Genomic DNA, 21612 nt, shown 5'->3' on the forward strand with positions numbered 1-21612 from the left:
TTCTAATAACCGTTAAAATTTATAAAGGTATATTTATTAAGTTAAACATTTATAAAATTAAATTGTGTAGCACAATAAAAACCTAATTCATTTGCAGCAAAATCAGTTATTTAAAATTAAAAACTAAATTACTGAACCGATTTTGATAAACTTTCTATGGGATTAACCTGTAAGTGTATTCTTTTAGACAGAAAAAGAATTTTGCATATCGGTGCACAACTAACGGAGTTATGAGATAAAAAAATAAACTGAATTGAGAACCTCGTTCTTTTTGAAGTCGGTTGAAAGGGTTTTATTAAATTAAAATAAATATTAAACTTACATAAGTAGAGAAAAATAAATTAGTTTTAGAAATTTAACAGTGAACTTTTACTAGATGCGCAATAATTCGTATTTCTGTGTGTTAATGTCCGACAGATGAGAAATTTTCTCTTCTAAAATTCATACAATGATTTTAGTATTATATTACATTTGACACTAATTGAACAACGAAGTAATTGCGCGTTAAAATAGTTACATTGTGAATTGTGATTACGTTTTAGTAATTTTAACTGACAGACAGACAACTGAGTTCCTGTTACTATAGGAGAGATTAAACTGAAACGGCGTACAGAGTAAACAAAAATAACTACGTGTTACGTGACATACGGATTTTTAAAATTTTTTAACGTCTCGACATTTGAAATGAATTGAAACCAACAATAAGTTATAATGTACTGCCTACTTCACCTTAGATTCTATTTTAGCTTCTTTACTATCTCTATTTTTCATTTATTATAACAAACATATATATTTCAGAGACCTGTCTTAATAAAAAAGAAAAAAATAATGCTTGTTTGTCGTTTTAAGTAGCATAAATAGATTTATTAAATATTTTCTTTGTGAATATTCTTGTAAAAACATGGTGTATTTTTAATAAACAAGTTGTACTTGCTTTTAGATATACAATATACGCATGAGGTATCGCGGTATCACGGACATTAGAGTATATCTATAAGGTCAATGTTTTTCGTGTCTATATATCTCATTCCTTTTTCAGCCATAAAAAACCTAGCCTGGTTTTTTATATGGGTAAAAAAGAAATGAGAACCTGCCTGCGCTGTGTACACGGATATCAATGAGAGATGATAGATGAAGATGAAACAGGTCAATTGGTCCATAGCGACAAATACCTAAAGAATTATACAAGATTATGCGGTTCCTCCAGAAAAGTATCAAGTCGATTTGACAGAGTGCATTACAAACAATGGGGTGGTTGGATCACAATTACTAATAATCCCTTCTCTTCCAAAAGGTGACAGTTACTACTTTCCATTAGGTGGACTGTTAGTTTGTTAGCCGTTCTAGATATCGTAAGAAAATTCTTTGTTTCAGTTTGAAGGGTGGGATATGGCAGTGTTATGTTAAGGTAGGTAGGCACCATACCACAATAGTCGAGTGTGGTAACGTGTGAGGGGTACCATGAATATCACAGAATATTTTATGATTATCCATGGTGCTGTTCACCTCTATAAGAGACGATTATCTCCATTAAGTGAGCCGGAAGCTTTGTGTAACTTAGAAGGGCAGTTCTAAGTTATTTAAAAATATCATTAGCTCCGCAATTAAAAGTTGCCTGGAAAAGATTGCTTTAGCGATAAGACCATCTTTTGTATTTCTGACACGTATGTAATATATATATTACATACATAAATAAGAGTACATAAATAAATACATTTTCAGCAATTGTCAAATGTATTTAAAAGTAGTTTAAATAATCTATATGCCTATATATATCTATTATGTACTATGTAAATATATTTGACATAATATGTAATAGATTTCAAAACGTATAAAGAGAAAGACGTCAGAAATATACATATGTTTAATAGAAAAAACAAACAGGTAGATTACGAATTTCCGTTTACTTAATTTATTGTTTAAAACGCCAGTATCACTAGCAATAGCAACACCTGCATTACACTTTCATTTCACGCTATTTTTGGATTGTTTTCATCGGAACGGTCGTTTCAAGGGCATCCGAAAAAGCAATCAGAATAGCCGGGGCTAAATAGAAATATAAAAATAAATTTATTTTTCACACTCACCTAAATTGTTTACAAAATGTCAAAAATTTATGTTTCTCTTCGAGCCAAAGTGGTAACAAGCATCGTAATTTTTATTGGCTGTGAAGAAATTATATTAAAACAGTACTGAAAGGAATTTGTTTTTATATTGATAAATGAAAACAGCGATGCATGAAGACTTTGCTTGAGTATATTAAGTATTAAGTATCTACAATTTAAGTATAATTTTAGAGTAGGTCTGTCAAATGATTTATATGAATAGATACTTTTATTGATTTAATAATTGTTTGAGTGTATATCATAATCATATCAGCTGTCCATTGCTGAACATAAGCCTTTCCCATAAGTGGTGTTTCGCCAGTAGTTGCTAGGCGGACTGGCAACCGCAGTTAGGCGTTGGTGATGTTTTAAGAGGGACGCTGCTCCTTCCTCGACCATTAAGTTCTCTTAGTCATCTCCTACGACACTTATGGGAAGGGGTGGCCCTTTATAAGCCGAGACCACACGGTGAGTGATTTAAGTACTATCATATAGATAGTAGTTATTAGCCAATATTTTTTTTTTCTATTTATTTGCATGTTACATTTCCATTGACAAATGTGGAGGAATCGAAAGCAGTTTGTTTGAATCGAATTGGAAATAAAACAGTAATAAACCACAATATACACTTGTTTGAAATAATATACACAAAAGTCATACATACGTACGCAAACGCACACACGCAACCACGCACGCACGCACGCACACCCACACGTACACACACATGCATTTACTCATATATAGTTATATTTTTTCATGTGATTGCCTGTTTTTCTGCGAAATGTGTGGAAAAAATAAAATCTTATCTTAAATTCATTCATTAAAAGAAATTTCCAATAATTAATGTAATCCAAAACAACTGAGCAGATGAGATGGAATTTTTAGAGATATACCATAAAAAAGATAAGAATGATAATACTGATGGAATTCAAAGTTCCAAAATAAAATATCAATATGCTTTTAGAATATAGCAAAACGTGTGAAGACCCGCGAGTTATTTTCATATTCAATCTGTGACAAAAATGTGAAGTGTCACATTTAAATCGCTTATTAAATAATAAAAAAAAAAAAAAACTGTTATTCTCGCTAGTGTTGGGGACAGCGCATCGGTGAAGAATTTGGCAAGCCGGCAAGGACGTGTGGACACGAACAAAGTCGGCAAATGAGATGTTTTCAAATTCTAAAGCAAACCAAAAATAGGTGTTATTGCGTTGAACGTTTTAATTTAGAGTTTTCACAGCTAATTCTGGAAGTATGCAGTTTTATGAGCAACAACACTCGACGATTTTCGCTCTACTGGCGAACAAAAGAGGGGTTATTTTAGAGTAAACAGTTTGTCTCCTACATTTGAATAAAGGCATCACGTTAGATGTGTTTCAATTGTTGTTGGAATGCTATAAAAATAGTGATGAATTTTATTAACATAATAAAATAGTGATTAAACGATGTTTGTTCTGGCATTATGCAAAAACTAAATTTAATGCGACTTTCACAGTTTTTTTTTGATGAGTGAAAATGATATGGCAACCCCGCCTGCGCTAACGGGATACGCTGGCGGAGCACCAGTGAAGGGTGATAGATGAGAATGAAAACAGGCCAGTTAGCCCATCATGATGAATTCATCAGGAATTAACCATGATAGTTTCCAGGGAGAACCGCGATGAGGTCGACCTGGTTGGGTATATTGCTAGCAATGGGATTCTCAGTCTCCATTACTAACAATCCCTTCCCCCCGACTTTCACAGTTGTATTCCTAAAGGTCTAAATCTGGTGTATGTTGTTCACTGGAGACTCGCTCTAGTTTCGGTGTATATAAAAGGTGTATGACCATGATTTTTATAATCAGAACCAGTTATGAGACCCAAAGTTATCCTATCTTTCAATCTGGAATCACTCCCAGACATACACAAAATTTTCGGACGGTTTCAGAGATTAACTTGCATGTATGAACAAAGTAACACTTAATTTTTATAAGCTTGGATACCCTGCGTTATGAGATATCAATCAAAAAAATATTTGGAGACAACCGAAGATACTCCGAATCGAGCCAATTTAGAAAAGTTCATTTCTTAAATTGGTTCAACCGATCATAGAACCCGGTACCTCATAACTTAAAGCAATGTCGCTACCGCTGCGCTATGGAGATCGTCCAATCGTTGATCGTCGAAATGTATTAATTTTAAAGGTGAAATCGTGGGGACAGCTAGTATAGAAAATTGCTATTATATAGAAATTAATACATGTATTTTTACAATGACTATATTTCTGTTAATATCTAAGTTTTTATTTTTCAGCAGTTTAAGAATTAATATTATTAATAATAGTACATTTCATCATCATCATTATTTCAGCCATTGAAATAATCATCATTTGTTCAGCTAAACATAGGCCTTCCCTATGAAAGAAATTTTGCCAATAGTTGTCACGCTTGGCAAGCGGGTTGACAACCGAAGCTAGGCTGTTGGTGATATTTTAATAAGGACGCTACAGCCCGTCCCTCGACCATAAAGTTTCCTTAGTCGGTATTCACGGGAAAGGAAGGGGTGGTCTATTCTATAGCGGGACCACATGGCAACAATAGTACATTTAATATATATACATATATAGATAGATAGATAATCTTTATTACCAGTAATATATATATATATAAGTAGGAACCGCCTCAGCTGTTGCTATATATGTTGTACAGCTCCAGCGAGACGAACATATATAGTGCTGATTTTCAGGCGGCCCCTTAACTCCTTTACCTTTAGCATACGTGCAGGTCGCCAATGCCTATTTCTCGGATGGGAGACTCAACACGCTTAACAACAAATACATAAAACATTGTAACCAAAATTAAAAAAAAAAAAACAAACTCTAAATAAATTATTATATATATATTAATAAAATCGTTTTATTTATTTATTTGTTTGTCCTGTCTATCAATGAAGTCATGAATATTAATTCTAGAGAGCTGAAATTTGGAATTTCGTAACGGATTTATTATGAAAGTATTATTTTTTATTTAAAGGATAAACACGACACCACGCGTTTTAAGCCGCGGGTAACAAGATAGATCGATAATTTATTTGCATTACTTACAACACACAAGTTACAACATACATATACAAAAAAAAAGCGAGATAACATAAATGATAAATAAAAATACATAAAGCTAAATACAATTTTCGTTTGTGTGTGCCATAGCAATACAAAATGGCCACAACTCAGTTTATTGCTTCGCCCTCAAAAGAGCAAAGCACTGATATTCTGTTGCGGCCAAAGGGAATAGGGTAACAATAAACAAGTAGTTGTTAATATGTTGAGCAAAATATATGTTTTTCATTTATAAGAAATTAGGCGTTTATAGTATTTTTACCGTCATGTTTCCTCTCATAATTAAATTAATGATTTAAAATGAAATCTTGTGCTCATTCTACAATAAACATAAATAAACTCACTGTTACTCTATCTTGTTCAACGATATAAATCTACAGTCGGTCTAAAAGTGTCGTTTAATTTAGTTTTTGGGGACAAAATGCAGATATTAATGGCTTGATATCAATTTGTGTTCGTAACTACGTAACACTACGCAGAGTTATGCACAGCTAAAACTGTTTTTATTGCCGTCCTAGCACCTATGTAATCCGCAAAAACGCGTTACGTGAATTGGCACAAGTTTTTGGACCATAAACTTGTATTTCTGCTATTTTAATAGCATTTCACATTCTGCCAAAATGTAACGCGTATTAGTTATACACTCGTAGTATTGATTGTTGTAACGTTTTTGTTTTCTATTAGGTCGATTTTTTAAGATAAGTAAGAAATTTAAGTTGAGTATCATCATTATCTCAGCTCTTAGTTCTCCACTGCTGAACATAGGCTTCCACCATAGACTGTCATAAGGAATGATCCTGAGCCACCTGCATCCACTGACTGTCACTCCATCTAGTGAGGGTCGTCCTACACTGCGTTAAATATGATCATCATCATATCAGCCATTAACCGTCCATTACTGAACGTAAACTTCCCCCTTGGGGGGTTTTCACAGTAGCTGCTCCGCTTGGCAGACGGATTGGCAACCGCAGTGAGGCTTTGGACATGTTTTACCTCTTAAAACATGTCCACTGCTGCCCGAGGGATGGGCTGTTAGTCGCCTATTACGACACCCACAGGAAAGGCAGGGGTGGCCTATTCTATGCCCGGACTACACGGCAAGTTTTTTAAGAAAAGGCCTTAAGTATTAAGCTTTTCGGTAAAATTTTGCAAGTTTCAATAAAATACAAGTTGACAGTTCACTTGATGGAAAGTGGTTACCGTCATCTATAAGTATCTTCACATATACATACAGCTGAAAATGCTGGAATACAGCCATGCAAGTATAACTGCTGCTCGGCAGAAATGTTAGTGGTAAAGACATACCAATGTAGCCGCTATTGTTGTCAACTTAATTAAACAGATTAAAGTTTACTTTTATAATTTCAAATTCAATCTGATCCACGTTGTAATTCTTATTCGTCATCGACATATTCTAGACTCTTCGTTTGAAAATTGAATGACATATTAAACATCACTTTGACAAATGCTACTGACAACTTACACAGATACTAAAACCCTACATCCAAGCAGGTGGTCTACCATGAAATGAAATTCCGAATTTTCGGGCTCAATTTGGTGTTTTTGCTCGTACCGAAATCGAGTCAGTAAATGGAGCTTAACATTTCGTTCATCATAAATCCTATCCTAATAGTTCAGAGGAACGATATTTTAACATTTTTAATAATTTTAAACGGCATGTATTAAGTAACTTTAACATCAAATTTCTGTTTCGTTCGTCCCTGAAATTTCGGAAATCATTTCATGGTAGCCTACAGGATACTTTTGAATAAAGGTAAAAATAATACTCTTTAAATAGTGATAACACTTCTTTTAAATAGGTGAAAATGAAATGGTAACCCCGTCTGCGCTAACGGTATACACTGACGAAGCACCAGTAAGAGATGATAGGTGAGGATGAAAACAGGTCAGTTAGCTCATTGTAACCAATTCCACAAGAATCAACCATGTAGAACCGTATGTAGGTTGACCTGATAGGGTATATTACTAACAATGGGGCTATTAGTAACTCCATTACTAACAATCTCTTTCCCCCTGCGTTTTCCTCCTTTCTTTTCTCCTTTCATACATTTATATTTGGTCACATTTGTACATATTAACAAAACTTTTGCTTGAATGCGTTTTTTTTTTAGTTTGGGCTATGGCAGTGAAATTACAGTGAATTATAACACCATAGTCCTCAGGAATGACAACGTCGTGTGATGAGTATCAGATGGTTATCAGTTTCTATCAGGGAGGCTGTCGGTTTGTTTGTCATTCTAAGTATTAATATCTCTATAACCAAAAATAGGTCATTGAGCGAACGAATGGTGGCTGGTGTTTCCTAAGTCGGGGAAAGTGGTGATCGACATCAGAATTATACATTTCCTAATCGTTTCCCATTAAATGGAATTGACTGAAATCCAATATAGTTATGGGCTACATTCTAGATTACCATTACACGGCAATGTGCGCGTGATATCCCTGGTGTTACAGGGTTCCATAGGCTTGGGTGACCTTGTTTACTATCAGACGGGTCGTATGCTTGTTTGTCACCATAGTTGTATAAAAATTTCAGATTTTTCTTCACAATCATGAAGTCCACGAAATATATAAAAAAAAAAAAAACTAATGCGTTTTCTTTTTTATATACGTACTTACTTACATTTTACTACTGTAGCCTGTATAAACAAAGTTGTTAGTTCACAGTTTTATATGAGTGACTACAGACGGTTTCATTTGCAAAGAATAAATAAAGAATAATGTGTTACGTTCGCAATTAAACGGCCGTTATCGTCATAGTGTTGTTTCGGCGAGGCAGGATGCGGCCTACGTCGATACGCTAACAGGCCACCCACTGGGTCACATGATTTGAATGATGCTGTTAAGGATTATGTACACTGATCATCATAATCATCACGTCATCTGTTATCAGAGACTTTTTACAAAAGTCGTTTGCTTGGGCACCTTTGCCCCATTCGTGTTTCTACCGTGAAGCAGTTCTGTTTGCATGGCTGTGTTTCGGTTTGAAGGGTGGGATTTGGCAGTGAATTTAAAAGGTACAGAGGAATAAGTCCTCAGTCCTAAGTCCTCATAAATGGCAATGCATGGGAGGGGGGGGGGGTATCATGGGCGAAACAGTATACTCTATTATGTCCATGGTACTGTCTATATGGTAGGTCTTCCACAACCTGAGTGTTCGCGGAAGGCAGCTCCTCTGAAACCGCACTGTGTGCGACTATCTGGTTCTAAGACGTGAGGATGTTTTTTTGCCGATGGTGAGCGGTTGCTTTTATTTATAATGACTGACAATAATCAAAATCATTTAGTTTAGTTTATATGCCTTAATTAAAAAGCAATTGTCTGTCACTGCATATTTTATTTATCAGGTATAATAAAGAGTTAAATAAATAAATTACCGAGTGTACGGTAATAAACATTGCTAGTGTTTTGTTCCTTGAACAATGTTACACGCTGAGCTTCGACCTTTTTGTATTGCTGCAGATCACACATAATAACACAATTTTATAAATCTTATGTTGTTTTATGTATTATCTATTCTTATGAACATGTTGTGTGTGATTAGTAACAAACAAATAAACGATATATCTATCTATCTATCTATCTATCTAGTGTTGTTGGTGAGTTGTGTTCTAAATTTATTATGTTTAATTAATTCTATCTAGGTGTGTATATCTACGTGATCACTATTGGCGTTGTTTATCGAAGAAATATGTTTCTAGCCCATCTAGCGATTAGGAAAGAATAGCGCTACGTAACATCATTATTTTGTTAATTAACAGTTGATTATCAAAAAATCGTGGGATATTTTTTTACTTGCTAATTTGTAGGTAAACAGTCTGCGGACAGTGTGTAAGTTCACTAACCACATGCCACGTACACCGGGGCTCGCCTACTTGCGAAAAACGAAAAGAATTGGCTGTTGTGTTTACGTATTAAAACAAATTATAAATAGCCGCTGTTTGCCGCGAAAACAGGTGTTGTGTGCGCGTTGTGCGTGTATATAAAGCATGCGATTCTTGTCCATTGTGTGACGAGAATTTGCTTTTAAAATATACTAAGTTGTTTAACGAGAAATTCTCGTCATCTTTTGCCGTATGCCATTGTATAATGTTTATGTAAATACTAATTATAATATAGTTATAAGTTTAAAACTAGTGGCCTTTAATAGCCGGATAATGGCTTTTCGTGCAACATGCTAAGATATGTACAAGTATAGAAAAGAAAAATGTACGTCACTCATTTTAAGGGTACTAGTCTAAAATAGCAAGAAAAAATAATTTGGTTTTTTATTAATAATGGCAAATAAGTATATTCTCGTATATTTTATCGATTCAATAATAAAATATAATAAATTACAAGTAAAATTAAAAACTTAGACTATTGAAATGACTATAGGAAGAATATATTTATTTTATTAACAAATTTTTGTCAATTTTATTATTTTGACAGGAATAATTTAATTTATAACACTATTGTCATTAAAAATATACTTAAATTTATTTAAATTAAAAAATAAATTAAAAATTATATTACATTACATTTATTTTTTATATAAATAAAAAAAATAAATGTAATATAATATTTTTTTAGATTTATTTTATATTCACAAATTAAGATTATTAGATTATATATTGCGTATATAATTTATTAATTGTAATGTTATGTACATGTTTATATTGTTTGTTTTAAATTCATTTTGTAATAAATTAAATAACTTATATATTTAATTTTATTGAATAAAACTTAATTTTTATATAAAAAAAAACATATATAATGAAAACTATTGAATATACCGCCAAATTAACTGAATGTGAAAGCTACTTACCATTTATTTAAATGCATAATATACTACATTCACTGCATATAAATATCGTTTAGATTAGATTGAAAATGAATAAAATATCGTGTCGTATGCAACAGTGTAACCGTACGTTCCACACTAAATTCTTCTCCATTGATGTCTGACGTTCGCGTTTTATTCGCGCGCTCGCAAACACGCCGTTTTCCACCCAATAAAACACTGGGATGAATGAAAACAACGTTTACATCACCAGTGACTAACTACTTAGGTCTCTCGCTAATTCTCGCGCAGCGCATTTATGAGAATTATGATTGACGTGAGATATTCACGGAACCGTCCGTCGTTTAATTGGCCGTAATCTCTGATGGTAGCCGTTTGATGTTTCTTAATTATGTAAACTTGCAACGTTATATCATTCATATATATTACTACTGTAATGTGCATATAATGTTGTTTTATAATTGTGACGCCCATTTTTTTTTTATTATCATCATTATTTCAGCCTTTAACTGTTCACTGCTGAACATAAGCCTTCCCCTTGGACAGTTTTGCTAGTAAGTGCCATGCTTGGCAGGCGGATTGGAAACCGCAGTTAGGCTTTGGAGATGTTTTAAGGAGGAGGAGGAGGAGAGGGACGTTGCTGCCTACGTCACTCGTCGTCGCTCCCCTTAGTCACCTCATATGACAACCACGGGAAAGGTATGATCCCAGCCTAAAATAGGCCACCCCTATTTTATGCTGGGACCATACAGTCACTAGTTCTGCTCGTTTTTAATTTAAAATGTGAAAATAATAATTAAGGGAATAAGGTCGTTCTTGTTGATATTATAAATATGAAAGTGAGTTTGTTTGTTACCTAATAGTGTTTTAATAGCTTAACCAATCACTATGATATTTGGTATTTACAAGGTATTTATGGGATGCAGAAGGATATAGGCTATTCTAGTCAGTAAACATACCCCCGTTACACGTAGGGGGAAAGGAATTGTTAGTAATGGGGTCTAATTGATCCATTACTAACAATACACCCTATCAGATCAACCTCCACGCGGTTCCCCCTGGAAACTATCGTGGTTAATTCTAGTGGAGTTCGTCACGATGGGCTAATTGACCTATTTTTGTCGTCACCTATCCCTCACTGGTGCCCCGTCTGTATATCGATAGTGCAGGCGGGGTCACCATTCTATTATCACCCAATAAATAAAAATTCCTCAGTCACGGGGACGAAGACACCGGTAAAAGCAAGTAGAAAAATTAATTGGAGCTTCGGTTCCGTAAATTGGTCAGATTGAGATTCGAAATCGAAACCTCGTCATGATGATTATAAAGTAGGTACAAAAATTCGTCATATTCATTGATATGTATTTATGTTGATGTAGAGAAGACAAAAGTCTGAAATTGAGCATTTGACATTTTAGAGTTTTATTACCCTAATCAGAGATAATATAATATTACTAGCTGACCCCGCAAACGTTGTTTTACCATTTATTGCGAAATATAAAAATCGTGATTAAAAGACAGAGGTTGATCGTAAAACGGTGAAAATTTAAAGTTGTGTGTATTTATTTTTCAATGCTAAATCATAATAAAATAAAAATGGAAAAATTTGTTAAAAAAATTAAAAAAAAATTATTTGGGAGGGCCACCCTTATCATTGAGGGATATGAGAAATAGATATTGGCCTATTCTCAGACCTACCCAATATGCACACAAAATTTCATAAAAATCGGTAAAGCCGTTTCGGAGGAGTTTGGTAACAAACACCGTGACACGAGAATTTTATATATAAGATACCAGTGCCCTAACGAAATAAAACATTTGTGACATATGCATTACTAGTAATCCGGCTGGTAATGCATATATCAGGGGGGAAGGGATTGTTAGTAATGGGGTCTAATGAACCCATTGCTAGTAGTATACCCTATCAGGTCGACCTCCACGCGGTTCCCCCTGGAAACCATCGTGGTTAATTCTGGTGGAATTCGTCACGATGGGTTAAATGATCTGCTTTCATTCTCATCTATCATCACTCACTGGTGTCTCGCCAGTGTATACCGATAGCGCAGGTGGGGTTACCATTCCATTATCACCTATTAAAAAAATGCATATGTCACCTGTTTTCGCACGGATAGATAGAATTTTCGAAAATAATTTAGCTATAGTCTACGTTACTTTCTGATAATGTAACTGTCTACAGATAGCGAAATAATTTTTTAAATCGGTTGAGTAACGGTAAAATTATCATTAAATACATTTCAAAAGTGTAATAAATATTAGACAGAGCAAAAATTCCGAAAATATTCTTTAAATACTATATACTAGCGACATCTATGAGAAACATTGACAACGATGGTGCCACCGGGTTCTGATTTAAAAAAAAGTCTGTGAGTTCTCAATAGAGAATTCTAGACTAAATTAATAGATGGCGACTCTAACCTATAATTTCGTTGAGGCATTCATGAATGAAACCATGTACATATTCACGTAAGTGTATTTTCAACAAATCACAAAATTAACAAATTCCCTAAATAAAAAAAGTTCTTTGTGCTTCTACGTAAGGATAGAAGGACGAGGCTTCTATCAATTACACAATGTATTATAGAAGGATTTCCTTATACATTTTCATAAAATTTTCACTTTTATATGTTACAATATGGACAAATAAATATATAATATTTCAATGTAAATCAGTGTACCTACCAACAATGCAGTGCTCATATGAGATATCTCATATTACAGATAGTTTTAATTTATCTTACAGAGAAAGAGAACTTTGAAATCATAAAAATAAGGTCTTAATTAATCTTTACAAGTAATAATACCATTTACGAGCTCTTTTTTGACACACTTAGATTTAAACTTCGATTGATTAAATACGTGACTAATTGAAATTCGAAGATAGTTCCAAACCATACTGTAAAATATTTGAATTTCGAATAATTGAAAATAAAATATTTTTAGTAGCCAGAAATATTGATTACTTTATCTATGGCAATGAGTGGGAATCTTTAAGCCCTATTTAATTTATATAGATAGAGTGTCCCTGTATAATACATGAATAGGTTTACCATTATGTATATTTATTACTCAGTATATTGGGGAAATTATATTGAAACGTTAAGTTGAAAAATAAAAACAATATAAAATTCTTACGAATATACTTGAAAGAACAAAATAAACAGAGTATAATGATTTGTACTTATGCTTGTTTTTACTGATTACTTTATTTCCAAGTACAACCTTATTTTCAAATTATCGAAAATAGCTACTATTTTATATATGTGTTAAAGAAAATGGCGACTATTTTTGTAACCAAAGTATCTTAGATAATATAGTGTCTTCGTACAAATGCTTCAAAAAAAGCGGGTCAACTTTTTCATACAACTGTGTACGTGACAGAGGTTACCAGAAAATTATTATAAAAAATATTATTATTTTAATTAAGTTATTATTTAAATAATTAAATACATATACGTCAAGGTACCTTATGTACGTAAGTATATAGAACAGTAATAAAAAAACAAGTCGGCTAATTTGACAATTAGCTCATAAAAAGTTGACCCGTTTTTAAGACTCGAGGCTCTATCTTTATAATTTACTTACCTACAGTCCTCGTAATGTAGATGTATGATTACGTATTAGATATATTACGAGATATATACACAATGAATATAAAAATATACACTTAATACTTCAAATATTATTTCGATGTATGAAACTCATAAAATATTTAAGTAGTATTCAAAAGTCCCAGTTGAACTTTGTAACGAGTTTATTTCATATACAAACGGTTTAAAAACTGTAAATTTAACATTAAATTCTTCTTTGGCCCTCATTTAACGTCATTCCTCAGAGTTTCATTATTGGATTACAAGAGCGGCATTATTCTGGACCAGGATAAATAATGAAAAATAATAAAAAGTAAAATAACAAATATTACTATATTTAATAAGAAAATTGTAAATAAAAATAGATTTTTAAGTATCCTTCACAGTGCAAGCAATTACTGCATTATTTAAGAGTCGACATTACGCTTATATTAAGAAAACTGTAAAATGAATCTATGCAACCACTTTTGTACCTTCTAACACGATAATAATTTTTTTTTATTGAGGATAGTACCTGATAAAAATATTTGTCAGATTCGTCAGTATTCTACGACTATGACGATATAATTATTCATATGCGGTGATCAAGTGCGGAGCGGGTGACAACCATTCGCGGTCCTTGCAACACTAGAGTCATAAGCAATCGCTATATTTAATTGTAATTAAATTGAATATTAAAGAATAACTATCAAAAATTAGTCTTTCAATCATGACAAGACAATTATTAATAATTTATTATTTTATGTAACATTAATAAAAACGAAAAAAAAAATCGCCGCGTTAAAATCGTTTTTACCGCTTCAATGGAACTTTAGAATTTTAATCCGAAGCCTTCCACTTCCCGTAATACGGACGCGATTTTGTACAACGGGAGAGGAAAAATCTGCATAATCGCGCATCCCCGGAGAATTCATTATGTTGTCTGCATAAATAAATATATATTTGGATAACCGGGAACACCTAACAATGGACAATTTATTATTTAGATTCCGCCTTTGGTGCTTTGGATTTTTTATGCAAATCCGTGTGGTTCCATTTTGCGGCCGTGGTGATTAATCGGATTGTTAGTAATTTTTGGTGTTTATCCGATATGAGAACTTCGTGTTAGAATTCTGTAGAAATATTATAATATAATAAGGTAAAATGGACTGTCCCATCCTAAAATATTGGGTGGGACAGATTATAAATGTCTCTTTTTATTTATAAATGTTTTGAGTAATCATTTACAAACATAGATTAAGTAAATTATAACTAACAAAATGAACCTTATGTTGGCTGAATATTTTTTTTTACAACACAGGGGCAAACGAGCATGCGGCTAACCTGATGGTAAGTGACTACCGCCGCCCGTGGTCACCCACAACACCTACGACATTGCAGGTGTGCTGCCGGCCTTTTAAAAAGGAATATGCTCTTTTCTTGAAGGTTATGTTGTCGTATCGGTTCGGAAATAAAATAAATTAATATTATTATTATATGCTATATTATTTATTTTCTATAATTGATAAACATTTATTATTTATTTATTACATAACTTGTCTATATAAAGTATCCTATGTTTTAAGTTATATCATACTTGTAACAAAATCCATTCAATAGTTTTTACGTAAAAGAGTAATATACAAACTTTTCCTTTTATAATAAGTAGTAAAATTATCATATCATCATCATATCAGACGTAAACGGTCCTTGTTCCAACAACGGTTCCTGCTGAACATTGACTCCCCTCCCCCCACAGGCTGTCATAAGGAACGATCCTTAGCCACCTGCATACACTTAATTGCTGCAATGTATCTGAAATTATCACTCACTTTAACCAGAGGGAGACTTTGTACAAAAGTCGATTGCTTGGGTACCTCTGTCCCATTCGTGTTTCTACCGTGAAGCAGTTGTGTTTGCATGGCTGTGTTTCGGTTTGAAGGGTGGGATATAACGTGAATTTACTGGGTACAGAGGAATAACACCTGAGTCCTTAGGATTGGCAATGCATGGGGGGTATCATGGGCGAAAAGTATACTCTGTCATGTCCATGGTACTGCTCATGTCTATAGGCGACGGTTACCACGGGAGGAAAGGTATTGTTAGTAATGAGGTCTAACAGCTCCATTGCTAGCAACATACCCTCATCAGGTCGACCTCCACGCGGTTTTCCCTTGAAACTATCGTGGTTAATTCACTTAGAATTCGTCACGATGGGCTAACTGACTTGCTTTCATCCTCAGCTACCACCCCTCACTGGTGCCCCGCTAGCGTATACCGATAGTTAGCATTACATTATTACCCATTAAAAAAATCTCCATCATTCATAGTGGGGGAGTCTCTTACACAGCGTTTGCCTGTTCGGGGTTGCCATTCAAGAACCTTTCTACCCCATTGGCTGTCGGTTCTTCGAGCTATATGACCAGCCCATTGTCACTTCAGCTTGCTTATCCTTTGGGCTATATCGGTCACTTTGGTTCTTTAGAGGACATCCTCATTTCGCGTTTTATTATGCTTAGAAACTCCGACTACAGCCCTCTATAGCTGGGGAGAAAGGGATTGTTAGTAATGGAGACTGAGAATCCTATTGCTAGCAATATACCCAACCAGGTCGACCTCCTCGCGGTTCTCCCTAGAAACTATCATGATTAATTCCTGATGAATTGATCATGATGGATTTATTGGCCTGTTTTCATTCTCATCTATCACCCTTCACTGGTGCTTCACCAGCGTATCCCGTTAGCGCAGGCGGGGTTACCATACCATTTTCACCCATCAAAAAAAAATGCCCTCTATAGCTCGTTGAGCAACTTGAAGCATCTGCATACGACCAAATGTATAGTAAGATTAAATACTTCGTTTTTTGCTAATTGCAAATTGTTACAGCAATTTACATATGAAAATTGATTGATTGAACATTTCGAAGCAGGTTTTATGATGGATCAACTAAATGTAGGTATTTAGTTTAATAAAAAGGGATAATCATCATTATTCTTCCAGCCGTTAACTGTCCACTGCTGAACATAAGCTTCCCCATAAGGAGAGTTCTGCCAGTAGTTGCCACGCTTGGCAGGCGTGTTGACGATTGGATTTGTGTTGGTGTTTTATGTTTTAAGAGGGACGCTGCTGCCCATCCCTCTACCATTAGATTCTCTTAGTTGTTTTTTCTAATACCTACGAGAAAGGAAGGGAAGAATATGCCATATTCTATCCTGGGACCACATGGCCATATGAAGGGATAATACACCGTATAGTTACATTATATTACAAAAATATTTGTCGGAAAATTAGTTAAAAATTTCCGAAAATACCGTGTAATGTATTTATTATTATTATTATCAAAATGTGTTCGTATCAAAATTAAAACAAAATTTTTCATTGACAATATTTTTTACGTTGTAATATAAAATATTGTATTGTATTTATTAAAATAATATAGTAACATTTAATAATTGAATTATAACAACGTCAACAACAATCAATTGACTATCTATTTATAGTGTTTAGTTAATAACAATATGTATTTGAATAAAATATAATCATATAGTCTAACAATAAGTACAAAATTTTTCATTGATTTTTACATTAGGCTAAACTTGTCAAGTAAGAAACAGGTTTCGTATTACCATATACATGCTTACAGAAGTTAACGTAGGCTTTTTAGAAGTACAGTTAATTGTTTATCTACTAGTTTATATAATAATAATATAGCCTTTATTTAGATCAACTTAGTACTGACATTAAAATAAATCTAAAATTAAAAAAAAAATTAAAACAAAATAACTTATTCTAATAATTGTTTCTTGCTTATTTTTTGAAGATCTGTTTGCCATTTGGCAAAGGCCTCCTCCAACCGTTTCCACTCTCGCCTATCCTGAACCACTCTGTCTCACATTTTTCCAGCCACTTCCCTGATGTCATCATCCCATCTTATGCAGGATCTGCCTCTTTTCCGTTTGGCTTCCCTGGGATACCATATTATATAAAGCAGTAATTTTTATTTAGATTTCATAATAAATGAATTCATAAAGATCTGTGCATGCTGTAGGATGTGTATGGGTAACTATTATGTATATACAAGTATTGACGAATTAAGAATTTTCTGTTGAAAGTCGCAGGAAAAATATTGCGATTTCAAAATAACAGGAAGATGATTTACTAAAGGATCTTTATCTGACATAAGAGACCTTATTTCACTGAAAAGGCAATATGCGCGGAAAGTTATATGTATCGTAAATATTCTGTTATGTCTGTGGATATTATATGGATGGTCTATAAAATGTCCATTGGTCATATTACCGTTCTCAAAATATAACAAACCAGTGATCCGACATAGCTTTGCACAGATAGAATTTTAGAAAATAATATATAATCTATGTTACTAGCTGATAATGTAGGTTTCTATAGGTGAAAGAATATTTAAAGTCGGTTGAGTAATATTCGAGTTTGTCCTTAATGGACAAACTCGAATATTACTCGAATAATAGTGGGTTGAGTAAAATTTGAGTGTGTCCGAGTGTCCGAGTGTCCAGTGTAGACATTACAGTTTGCTTCTCTAGACAGACACTAGAGTGTCTAGTGTCAAGTGCTTGAGTGTCTAAGTATCCAATGAGACAGATCATTCAGATCTTGAAAATTGGACACTGAATCCTGGAAACTCGACACTCGATACTCGACACTCGGATACTCGACCGCTGGATACTCGGACACAGGACGCTCAAAGCTCGGACAATGGATCCTGAATGAAAACTGGACACAATTAGTGAATATATTATACTATCGTTTCTATACAAATGCGTAAATGCTCTCCCACTGTATCGTGACAGTAAAATTGTACGATATCGTGAAGTTTTACGGAAAAGTTTATAAACGCCCATTAAATGTAGATAGTTTTTTTTTAAAGATATTCTAACATTCTATAAAAAATGTAATATACTGGAATCTAAGTTAAGTAGATACTAATTTACTTTTACGCTGGACAATGAATTAGCCAACTAAAAACATAGTGCCGGCCGTAAAAACTTTTTCTAGAACATTCCCCTTCACTGTACAAGGAACAGGATAGCGTCGAGAAGGAAAATATTTAATTAAACGGGCCCTGGCGGTAGTTAAAGCGTTTTTATTGGATCCAAACAAGCTTTCATCTGGGATTTGCCTATCACTGTCTCGGTTTTTTGCTTTCTTTGCTAATGTCGTTTACAAGGGAAGACTTTTACTGTAATCACCGCGACATTTTGGAGCAACATTTTATTGAAAGTAATGTGGTAATAGTGTTTTTCGTAAATATCTATATATTGTTATGTTTATTAATATTATAAACTAACTACTCGCCCAGGTTTTTCTCGGGTGTACCAACAAAGGAAATGAGGCCAAATCCTTCTTTTACAATACAGTAGAAACTTTTTAACCCACATTTTTCACTTTTCTATACGATTTTTTAATTTTTTTTTTATACAAATTTTGTCCTTTTAATTTCAAATAAAAAAAAATTTGCAAAATAAATGCATCATTCTGAAGTGATGCGTTTACGTAAATTGATGTTATGTAATTACATAATTTACGTAATTGGTTTCCATTTATATAGAAGTGAATGACAGATGTTTGTTACATCTTACGGCTTTAATGGCACATCATAAAATTTTGTATATATGTAGTATTGAGTTTGTTAGTTTGTTTATTAGTATTGTAGTTGGTTGCTAGGTATGACAAAATGTCTTCGTTGATGTAACTAGCTACCATACGTTTTAAATGTCTGCTTTGGAATCCTGCAATGAGGAGGAGGGCGTTGATATTCGCGGCACAGTTCTATACTTCTGCGGATATTATCGTTTTTCAATAATATTGTAACCAATGTTTTTGTTCCAAATAAAGAATTATTATTGTTTTTTGTTACCTTGTAGCTTTAACAGCTTAACCAATTATTATGATATTTGGTATATGGGATGGAGAAGGATATAAGCTATTATTTATCTCAGTCAGAACATATTTTGTTGACATTGAATTAAATAATCCTGCTGTTTTTTTTTATTGCAGGTGTATTTAATTCAATGTAATAAAAATTGAAAAAGTCAGACGAAGCTGGAAAATAAGTTACTTTCCAAAGATTGATTTTAATAATAAAGCTACCTTTTACACTCATATCATACATAGAAATATATATGTACACACACATACATTACATAATATATTATGTAATATATGTGTATATACATAACATAACATACATATACACATATATATGTATATTACGTATATACACACATTTATTATAGTTTGTATGTGTAAGTTGTAATTTTTTTCTAAATGTGCGAGTGCTGTACACTAATTATATTCTCTCTTCATTAATATTTACCTTATTCTATTATATAAGTAATAATTACACTCGGCTGCGGCCTTTCCCTTTGAACTTGGCTCGATACGCTGCCGCGTGTCTAGATAGATATTAATATAAACATATTTTCCTTTTTGTTTATGAATTAACAGGGAATTTTTAAATAGCGAAATAAGAAGGTCGCCGATTTCTTTCAGCCGATTGCTGTAGAAAATTTTCCTGTTATGCAAATCGTTTTCCATTTTGATTGGTATTTGTTTTAATTATGTCCGGCTTTCCTTTTATTGGATTTTCCGTCAGCTTTGGATTAATTTTAAATAAATTGATTAAAATATTATAATAACATCTGTCTTAATTAAACATCTATATAGGTATTAAAACATATACAGTACTATTTGATAAAAGCCTTAGATAATTATTTAAGGCTTTTGTCAAATGTATATAATGTAAATGTCCATTATATACTTTATTTTAACAGAAGGAGACTTTGTACAAAAGTCGATTGCTTGGGCACCTCTGTCCCATTCGTGTTTCTACCGTGAAGCAGTTGTGTTTGCATGACCGTGTTTCGGTTTGAAGGGTGGGATATGGCGTGAATTTACAGGGTACAGAGGAATAACATCTGAGTCCTCAGGAATGGCAACGCATGGGGGGTAGGTATCATGGGCAAAACAGTATACTCTGTTTTGTCCATGGTACTGCTCATGTCTATAGGTGACGGTTACCACTTTCCATCAGGTGGGCCGTCAGCTTGTTTGCCATTCCAAATTGCATAAAAAAATATCCACTTTTTTGCTTCATTAGCTAGAAAACTAGCTGTGACCTATGGCTACGCTCGTGTGATTCTGTACATAAAGTGCTAATATATGCTAAGTTAGGATTTAACCTACTCGTGTACCAAATTTCATTCAAATCCATTCAGTAGTGCCAATGTTGCAGTAATTATCAATGGTATTGTTTGTAATAGTATTGTTCACTACTATAACACATAAGTTTTCCCCATAACGGGGGGGGGGGGAGTTTGGCAGTAGTTGCCACGCTTGGCAGTTGAATTGGTAACCGCAGGTAAGTTTTAGTGATGTTTTAAGAGGGACGCTGCTTCCCACCTCTCAAACATTATATTACCTTAGTCGCTTCTTACGATACCCAGGGGAAAGGAAGAGGTGGCCTATTCTATGCCGGGACCACACGGCCAGTTGTATGTATGTTTACTTCATTTATATTATGCATTTGTGCGAAACTTTATTGGCTCATAAATGATTATTTAATTATGTAATTGCCATATGTGTTATTATATTACATTTGTCAGTTTGCGTTAAATAAATAAATAAGTAAGTAGTTTTTGTGTGAAATAGTAATAAACGTCTGTCTATATATACATAATTAGAAATTTTCGCTTTTATTTATTTATTTATTATTTTTAATGGGATTAATATAGTATTATATACAGAATAATACAATTCAAGACTTTATCTTCAAGTTCAGTTGAAAATAAAAATACGAGCTACTTTCGGAAATTCAATTTGTGGAAACTGAAAGTAACGGAATGTGTTCGTGTACAGTGAAATACAGTTCACATTATCCGGCCCACCTGTGTGCCTTGGTCTGTTCCCAAGTAACTCGTTAACTGAAGGGTCCTCGGGGTAAACAGCTTAGAGTTAAGTATCTACTAGATTCTCTTTTGTG

Source organism: Galleria mellonella, unplaced genomic scaffold (genome assembly GCF_026898425.1).
Source record: "Galleria mellonella isolate WM207_F2 unplaced genomic scaffold, CSIRO_AGI_GalMel_v1 utg117, whole genome shotgun sequence".
In the NCBI taxonomy this organism is placed as follows: Eukaryota; Metazoa; Arthropoda; class Insecta; order Lepidoptera; family Pyralidae; genus Galleria; species Galleria mellonella.